This window comes from Macrobrachium nipponense, chromosome 5, assembly GCF_015104395.2.
Source record: "Macrobrachium nipponense isolate FS-2020 chromosome 5, ASM1510439v2, whole genome shotgun sequence".
NCBI classification, from domain to species: domain Eukaryota; kingdom Metazoa; phylum Arthropoda; class Malacostraca; order Decapoda; family Palaemonidae; genus Macrobrachium; species Macrobrachium nipponense.
The window spans coordinates 80862568-80870067 of record NC_061107.1 but is presented as its reverse complement, the minus strand read 5'-3'; the positions used below and the strand labels follow the sequence as shown (position 1 = coordinate 80870067).

The 7500-nt window shown below is 35.1% G+C and overlaps 1 protein-coding gene across 9 annotated transcripts in view; it reads left to right on the top strand.

Moving 5' to 3' along the window:
* The window catches only part of LOC135215456 (mucin-2-like), a 372218-nt gene that overhangs the window by 129774 nt on the left and 234944 nt on the right, over positions 1-7500 (top strand). The gene's annotated exons all lie outside the window — the stretch shown is intronic.

Sequence of the window (7500 nt, the reverse complement as noted above, 5' to 3'; positions counted from 1 at the left end):
CTAACATTGAAAAATTAGGAAAAAAAACGTTGTCAAGGTGAACGGAATATAAGTGTGAAAGAGGTTTAAGAAATGAAGGTTAGGTTAGCAGAGCCATGAATCTACTGGAAAAAGCTATTTTACAAAATGAATTTTCTTAAAGAAAGTGTACATTCTTAAAGAAAGTTAGACGAGTCGACGAGAAAAATTCTCAAAGAATTCCATTCTGGCCTCCGGGATGCTGCTCGTTCCTTCTAAACAGGATGACATGCGTTACGTCACATGCAAATGACATCGGTATCTGTATTTGTAGTCGGAACAGACCTAGCCTCATTTGTCATGTGCAAATGAATACGATATCGAACCCACGACCACATGGGGAGAAAGCCATGTCCATATATTTAGCTGTGAAGTTTCCGCTGAAGTCTTCATCATCATCATGTTGCATGTTGACCAGCGTTATGCGGTGGTCAGTTCATGTTAGCTCATGTTTACCCGTATTATTTTGTCGAGGGAAAGAACTTCCGCCATTGGAGGTTATTTTTGAAGTTCGCTCACTGAATCTGAAGTTAGTTTGTTTTGAGAATAACCATCTTATGTATGAGGATTGTAAACCATTTGGTATTGACAGTCGATATATTATGTTGCATATTTGCTTAATGTCCTAGTTGCGATAAAAATTTGATGTTTGTGTAAGGAATATCATGGAGCAATATAGTCAAGAGAAATGTAAATAAACGATACATATGATCCATATGCTACAGGATACAGGGACAGATTGATAAAGAGCTGGAGACTATGATACGTCAAACAACGAACAGAAGACGGCTAATTTTTCACCGGCTACCAGATACATGATAAGGTATACAAGTGATCCATGTATTACAGGATACGGGGGTAGAATGATAAAGAACAGGATACTTCAATACGTACGTCATGCAGCGAATGGTAGACGGATAATTTCTCACAGGCTGTCATTGCTACCTGATACATTTTAAGGTACACAAGAAGGTGGATGCAATTCTGTTATTGTTTAGATCACCGAACACATATCTCTTGATGCAGGATGATACATCAAGCACATAGGGGATACATTGACGCAGTGGTTAAGTCAAGTTAGGAAGAGAAGGAGGAGGAGGAGGAATGCAAAGGCGCAGTTCTTCATTTATCATCGTCAATTAGAGGGAGCGAGAGTGCATTCGTGTGTTTTCGTGTTTGCAAAGGAGTTACGTGTAATGAGCGTGTAGTGCGTATGTTTGGTACACACACACACATGCATATATAAGTATATATGTGTATATATATTATGTATATTTATGTATTTCTACACACACACACACACACACACACATATATATATATATATATATATATATATGTATATATATATATATATATATATATTATATATATATATATATATATTTTTCCATAGAATGGTAGTCTGTTAGTATTCAGCTAGTCATTTCGGGATGAGGTTGGCGGCCCATCACTGTCACCGCCCTACCTTGAACTCACTTAACTGACTAACCACCAGGTGCCTGTCATCGATGAAAATATATAAATGTGATAATATATAATATATTATATTATATATATATATATATAATGATATATCAATTATATATATATTATAGTATTAATATGTATAATATATGTATATGTATATATATATATATATATTATATATTATTTATTAATATATAAATTATATGTATTGTATGTTATGTTTTTTTTAATTAATAATACACACACACAGTATAGTAGTAGTGTAGTTCCAACTGCATTGTACAGTTTGATGTCATACGAGATACCTATCGTGCTGTAGCGGTAGAACGACCCCATTTCTTAGTCAGTCAAGTAATTAATTACTTATTGTGCCTGTAATAGTCGGTATCGTGTCAATTACCTGATGTTCTGTGCTTGTTTTTTTCTAATATCACTTTGGTTTCTTTGTATTATATCTATATTTGCTATATATTAACTATATGCTATATATATGTATATTATATATCATATATTATATATATATATATATATTTATATGTATATATATACACGTATATTCTGCAACATAGTAAATATACATATATATATAATATATCATATATATATATATATATATATATATATAGATATATATTATATTTATATATGCACGTATATTCTGCAACATAGAAAATATTTTATAATATATTCAGTATTTAACTATTGAGTGACGGCCATATTACACATATTTTGAGTCATAATTATTATTTTGAAAAAGAAGAAAGAATGGGAACATCAATTATGTCACAATAATTGCGGTGTTTACCCCTGTGTTGCTTGTCTGCTGTGCTGTGCTCTCTCTCTCTCTCTCTCTCTCTCTCTCTCTCTCTCTCTCTCTCTCTCTCTCTCTCTACTATCCTCCAGCGCTTCTCTGTGCTATACATACCTCGTTGATTGAACGATATGAATAGAATCGATTTTATTCATTTTTTATTTCGATACTTCCAAGTAAACCTGACCCATAATATACTTTTGAAGAATTTATTGTTAAAATTATGTTTCGATCAAATTATCTTGGAGTATCTTGGTGATACATTTCCGCTAATGTAAAATATGCGTCGGTGGTGTCTTTAGTAACACTGCAGTTGCCATGTTCGTTAGGAACCTTAGACGTTTTCACTGTGGCTTAGCTAACAAATTTCCTTCGTTTTATCCCTGTCTCTAGGTTCATCCCTTTTCTGTTTCACTCCTCTCCCACCCGCTCCCCAATCTATCCCATACAAATATAGAGTCGACGAAATATGAGTAGCTCGCCCCCTGCTGACCAGGAATTCACTTTTGACCCGAGTCCTACTGCCTCCATTACTTTTTGGGGGGCGTTCACTTTTTAAGGACAGGTGAGATGTGAGTCATTCGGCGTCACGTGCCTACCTACATAGGTCCTGTAGCAGGACCCACTCGGGGCTCGTAAAGAGCTAATGGCGAATGGACTGACGCACGCACTAACAGAGGAAGGAAGGAAGAAAGGAAGGAACAAGACCTCTCTCTCTCTCTCTCTCTCTCTCTCTCATCGTCCTCTTCTCTCTCTCTCTCTCAGACACACACACACGTACATGTAATTGGTGTCCATAAAGTCTTTCCCTGATTTCAGACCTTTATTACACACAAACCATGTTAGGTAGAGGTATAAGGTTTTCTTCAGTTTCAACAACAGTAACTTAAGTTTTTTTTTTTTTTTTTTTTTTTGACTTAATAATACAATATATGACCCTTTGTCACCCGGAGTACGTCCAAGCGAAATTCTATCTCACGCCAAGTATAATAATAATAATATTCTTTATTTCTGCTGACGGCCATATACATGGAATATACAAAGCAGAGGCATTGCAATAGATACACGCGATCAAATGTTAAAAATGATATCGAGTAAAGAAAAGAGCACATACGTACTCGCTTATATACTGATAAATGACATTTTTCAATTTCAAGTATAATCATATACTACGTTTTCTACAATATATTTATTTCAATTATAACTGAACATAATAAAAAATAGTTAATATACCTTTGAATCAACAAGAAATGCATTACCCTAGACACATCTGGTTATACGAGGTATCTGAAAGTCACTTACCAAATACACGCGAACATGATTGTTTACGAGTAAACATACGAAAATACAAAAAATCGAACTGTGGGAATAGTTGATTTTTTTTTTTGTAAAAGATAAAATCGAACTGTAGGAAGAAAGTTATTTTTTTTTGTACAAAATAAAATTGAACTTGGGAATAAAGTTATTTTTTGTTGTCAAAAATAAAATTTAACTGTGGGAATAAAGTTAATTTTTTTGTCAAAAATAAAATTGAACTGTGGGAGTAAAGTTATTTTTTTTGTCAAAAATAAAATTGAACTGTGGGAGTAAAGTTAATTTTTTTGTCAAAAAATAAAATTGAACCGTGGGAATAAAGTTAATTTTTTTGTAAAATAATTAGGTATTTTTTTTGTTGTTTTTTTTTTTTTTGTTTTTTTTTTGTCAAAAATACAATTGAACTGTAGGAATAAAGTTAATTTCTTTTGTCAAAAATAAAATTAAACTGTGGTTATAGACTTGAAGGAGTCTGGAATTAGTTTTTGATTGAAGGAAATGTAAATTTAATTTTATGATAAAAGGGACTGAGGGCAGTTCCCAATCGACGGATGTGAACATCCTTATAAGGCTACGATGACCAAACATTGCAGGGTTCTCGCCTCTAATTGACAGGCTCGTAATTTTTTTTTTTTTTTTTTTTTTTGCTCAAACCCGGCCGTTTTGTATGCTCTCTCTCTCTCTCTCTCTCTCTCTCTCTCTCTCTCTCTCTCTCTCTCTCTCTCTCTCACTGAAGGACCTGGGGCAAACCGAACGACGAGCTGTAAGGTAAGGTCTGTAAGGTCTCTCTCAAATATTTTTTGGTATTTGATGAAGTTGCGTGTTCTCTCTCTCTCTCTCTCTCTCTCTCTCTCTCTCTCTCACTTATTGATACACAATGAGTTTCATATTAGTAAGATTAAAAATTGTGTTCGTTACAAACTTTGATGAAGTTGTGTTCTGGAGTTTAGATAAGTTTTAACTCTCTCTCTCTCTCTCTCTCTCTCTCTCTCTCTCTCTCTCTCTCTCATATACAGATCAGTAAAAGATTTTTGTGAGCACTTATGGCGCTCAGCCTAATGGTAAACACACCCGCTACTCTTGACAGCTTAATTGGATGCTCTCTTTAGACAGTTCTAATTTGTTTTCAAACTATTAAGCCCAGCGACGCGGACGTAGTTTGTCCCAGTTTGTGATTCCTCCTCCTCCTCCTCCTCCTCCTCCTCTGATTGCTGTTGACTTGGGTGTTAGTAAATGTTGTTCAGCATATGTAGTTCTCATTAGTTTCTAACCTGTATATTTTTTTTTGCAATGAAGGTAAATACACGTGTAGGTGTATATTAAATAAGTACTTTTTATGAGTATGCTTTTTTATAATTTTTTAAAAATTAATTTGGTTCAGTTATTTGGCCGTTTGGGAGGAAGTGACAAAGATTCATATGTCTTCTTATCTATCTTTTTTTTAAATTTTTTATAATTATATTTGTCTTTCATTCCATTAAGACCTTTTTGTTTATGAATATACATACCGATCTAACCGATCTATACATTAGCTTAATACACTTCATGTATATTGCGGTCTTATTAGTATCTATCCGCCTGCGAATTTATCCACTAATTTTTCTTTTTTTTTTTGCGTACGAATAAGGCAACATTAACATAGAAATATATATATATATTATATCTATATATAACACGTACGAGGGATCTCTTGAGGATTACGTCGAAAAGAAAGTGCACAGAAAATATAGGCAGACAGTGAATGAAAGTATTCAGAGAAATAAAGAGGTGGGAAACAAGAAAATATTGATATAGAAGATTAAGGAAAAACTTTACGTTGAAAAACCACCCAATTCCTTCTCTCTTCATTTCTACCCCTTTCTTTTTTCCTTCTCCCCCGTGTTCCTGATTCCCCCCTTTCTTATCCCCTTCTCCCCCGTGTTCCTCATTTTACCCCCCTTTCTTTTTTCCTTCTCCCCCGTGTTCTGATTCCCCCCTTTCTTATTCCCCTTCTCCCCTGTGTTCCTCATTCTACCCCCTTTCTTTTTTCCTTCTCCCCCGTGTTCCTGATTCCCCCCTTTCTTATCCCCTTCTCCCCGTGTTCCTCATTCTACCCTCCTTTCTTTTTTCCTTCTCCCCGTGTTCCTCATTCCCCCCCTATCTTATTCCCTTCTCCCCCGTGTTCCCCATTCCCCCTTTATTATCCCCTTCTCCCCCGTGTTCCTCATTCCCCCCCTTTCTTATTCCCTTCACCCTCCAACTCCCCCTTTTCTCCCAATCATGCAAGCGTCGCGCACGGGAACTTTGGCAAGCACCACAGACGGCGAAGACCAGGTGCAAAAGTGTCTGTCTGCTCCCGCGATCTGGGTGAAGAGAGAAAAAGAGTCTTAGCACGCTTGCACCCCCCCCCCCCCCCCCCCCCCCCGTTAACTGCAGAGGAAAGGGAAGTGATTTGGTAACAGGTGAATACGAGCTTAGCTTCGATTTTTCTTTTTTTCTCTTTTTTTTTCTTCGAGAGGAGAAGCTTATTTGTAGTTTTTTCTTTTTTTGCGTGTTGTATATGCTCTCTCTCTCTCTCTCTCTCTCTCTCTCTCTCTCTCTCTCTCTCTCTCATAAATAAATTAGGGTAGTCAGTCCGATGCTGACCCTGATCTCTCTCACGTAAGCTCACATGGGATTCCTTATTCATACATGTCTTGGTGAAGCGTTGTTTTATGCCTGATAAAGATAGGTGCTAGTTATTATTATTATTATTATTATTATTATTATAAAGTGAATGTCGTTCCTGTCTCGATTTCGACAATGCATTTTTTGTAAAGGTTATTTTTTCTTATTTTGAAAGACAGTCAGCTTATTTATTTTTAGAGAACGTCAGCTTATGTATTCTCGCTTTTAGAGAACGTCAGCTTATTTATTCTCGCATTTAGAGAACGTCAGCTTTTCTGTTCTTATTTTGAGAGAAATTCAGGTTTTCTATTGTTATTTTGAAAGACCGTTGGCGTATTTATTCTTATTTTTAGAGAACGTCAGCTTATGTGTTCTCATTTTTAGAGAACGTCAGCTTCTCTGTTCTTATTTTGAGAGAACGTCAGCTTGTTTATACTTATTTTGAGAGAACGTCAGCTTGTTTATTCTTATTTTGAGAGAACGTGAGCGTTTCTTCTTATTTTGAGAGAGCGTCAGCTTTTCTATTCTTATTTTGAGAGAACGTCAGCTGATTTATTCTTATTATCAGAGAACGTCCGCTTGTCTGTTCTTATTTTGAAAGAACGCCAGCTTATTATTTTGGGAGAAAGCCTATGTATTTTTAATTTTGAAAGAACTTCAGCTTATTTATTCTTATTTTGAGAGAACGTCACGTTCGGAGGTCAACAATTCGGGTTATTCGCCGATATTGGATGATTTTGCCGAGTACTTAACCCTTGGATGAGTAACACAACCTTGGTGTCGTCTCGAAACCTTTTCTATCACACTGACGTATTTCTCTTAGTCCCCGCAAGTGGCCATGGGTTGACTCATAATCCTTGTCTATATTCATTTTTTATTTTCTTTTTTTTGTCTGTTTTCTCAAGCCTTTCAATTGACAGTCTTATTAGTTTATTCTTTAACATTTACTAGCGTGCTTTTATTTATGTGTGTAACTTTTGTATTCCGTCGTTTTACTCATAAGTTTTTTTTCAGTCTTGCTTTTCGTGTTTATATAACTGATACCTTTGAGAATTCGATGAAGTTTATATGTTTTTTTTTTTTATTCAATTTAACGCTTTGTAAACTCGTACTTGTTTTTATCAGAGGAAATAATAATAATAATAATAATAATAATACATTTTATTTTCAGCTCAAAGCCAAAATACATGGAGTATAAAAAGTACAGACAGTATCATACACAATCTAGATACGTGAGATAA